Genomic DNA, 2572 nt, shown 5'->3' on the forward strand with positions numbered 1-2572 from the left:
AAGGGAAAAAGGGGCAGTTCGATCAAAAGGGATCGAAAAAAAAAGAAAAGGAAAGGCCGATCAATAGGGATCGTGTATAATTAGATAGATAGATAGATAGATAGACATATATAAACAGACGTACGGTCGAGCGGATGTACGGGCAGATGGGTGGATGGATGGATGGATGGACAAGTAAATACGTACACATATATATACAAACTTGTCGCCAGTTCAAATCCGTTTCAGGCACATACGAAACCGTATGAAAGAGATTGAGTTTATCTTGCCATGGAGAAAGTTTCTCTATATAGGCAAATAGGTGTAAATATATCGAATCAGCTCACAGACCCCACTAACTAGACTGTGGGATGCGTGCATTTCGGAGTGGTAATCTACTCTTCAGTAGCAGAGACCAGAAAGGCATACGCTGCGGAATTACATGGGACACAGGTCCCTCTTTTGATATTCCCATCATCGTTCAATGACTGATTGTGTTGTTCAGCTACTCGCCGTAAATAAAATAGGAGGTGACAGTATTAAGTAATGATGTGTATAAATACAAACTTGTTAACAGCTCAAATATTTCACAGCGATACATCACTGCTTAATGCTGTCACCTCGTATAGCCACAGAGGACCAGCTTCATTTTGATGTAAGATACACGTACCTGTGCTGGTAATTATACCTGTCCTAAACAAAATGGCGTTACTTTTTGACTCACCTTCATATATATATAAGGTAACCTAATTCCAAACTTTTACCCAAGCCAACATATATTCATTTTAAATAGAGCAACACCCATCACGCTGTCTATTCTTGCAGGGCATTCTATGAACATAATGAGCACTATGCTCTTTTACTTCTGAATAATAATAATAGTAACAACAACAACAGCAACAATAAGAAAGCGTGACTACGTTTCTCCAGAATTGAACTATACAGATCTGTTTAGCTTTGATATGTTCTCGTTTTAAAGTGTAATGCGGTCAAAAATAGCTCTAACTTGCAGGTAAACACCCATCTCTCAGATCCCAACAAATATTGATTCTGTTGTGGGGGAAATTGCTTCACACTACTTCAGAATTAAGTCGACGGTTTTCGAAATGTGTTGGGAGATGTTTCAAGCATTGATCCTGTATATCGACTACGAGTACGTTGACAGGGTCGGCCACAGCATTCTACCGTTAGATCTTTCTAACACTGGAGTATACAAAAAGTTATTTCACTGGATTATTTCCTAGAAAATAGAACCCCGGATGCAGAGACCGATTTAATTTTAGCGGGAAACAAATTGAGACAAAAATGATCCCATAACCTTGAAGGAATTCTTCCAAAGAATACGAGAAAACCTCTACCCGGATACATTGCAGCTAACATTAAATCCTTTCTTGAGAGATATGTAATGGCACAAAACAAGAGTTTACGAAATTTATCGGATAGAGTCGATACTATGTAACAGTAATGGTTGCTTTTAATGAATAATCTTTGATCTGGCAGAGAAAGGGCAACGCTGGTAAGACTGACTAAGAGGAGGACAATCGTTATTAAGACATGTGGGCGAGTGGTTTGTTGCAATTTTCTTCCCTGATACTGACTGCTTCATTCCACATGTGCCGCAGAGAACGGTCACTTGTTTGCGGGTCACAGTCTGATAAGTTGAGATCCATTATAAACAAATTCACACCAGCAATATTTATTCCTTCTAAAATATACATACATACATATATATATATATATACACACACATACTTATACTTATATACATGCATGCATGTGACTGTATGCATGTATATATACATACATATATATATATATATATATATATATATATGCATATAAGGTAACCTAACTCCAATCTTTTCCCTAAGCCAACATATATTCATTTGAAATAGAGCAATACCCATCACCCTGTCTATTCTGGCAGGGCATTCGATGAGCATAATGAGCACTAACGTATTTCACGTCTGAATAATAATAATAATAATAAGAAGAAGAAGAAGAAGAAGAAGAAGAAGAAGAAGAGAAACAGCAACAATAACAAAACATGACTTCGATTCTTCAGAATTGAACTATACATGTTATCTGTCTAGCTTTTTGAAATTAGGTATTGGTTGTTGCAATGGAGAACTTTAGAATTTCTATAATGAGGTCAAGAGCTTGGAGCTAGAAGTCGTGCCTTTTGGACTTATCACGTCTTATGTAAGACTGCATAAAACTAAACTTAATTCAATACCGGCAGCACATCAAAACTAACTTTTGAAGAGTTAGTATATTCGCACATTAATTTTAAGAGTTTTACTTTTTTTTTTTTCATTTTCTCTTTTATAGTTTCTCTATACGATGTTATGTTAGCAATCATGTTAGCAAACGCGTTAGCAACTTTATTATGCAGGAATCATCATCGAACAGTTGGAAAGATACCAAGTAAATATATAAACGTGTGTGTATATCTATCTGGGCATAAATATATCTATGTACATGTGTGTATATATATATATATATATATATATATATGTAAATGTATATAGATATATAAGTGTATGTAGGTATAAATATATATATAAATGTATATAAATGTATCTATGTATAT

At 35.3% G+C, this 2572-nt stretch overlaps 1 protein-coding gene across 1 annotated transcript in view; it reads left to right on the plus strand.

Annotated features, from left to right (window-relative positions):
- Nucleotides 1-2572, plus strand: part of LOC106880576 (glutamate receptor ionotropic, NMDA 2A) — a 157764-nt gene that overhangs the window by 9694 nt on the left and 145498 nt on the right. The gene's annotated exons all lie outside the window — the stretch shown is intronic.

This window comes from Octopus bimaculoides, chromosome 2, assembly GCF_001194135.2.
Source record: "Octopus bimaculoides isolate UCB-OBI-ISO-001 chromosome 2, ASM119413v2, whole genome shotgun sequence".
Taxonomy (NCBI): domain Eukaryota; kingdom Metazoa; phylum Mollusca; class Cephalopoda; order Octopoda; family Octopodidae; genus Octopus; species Octopus bimaculoides.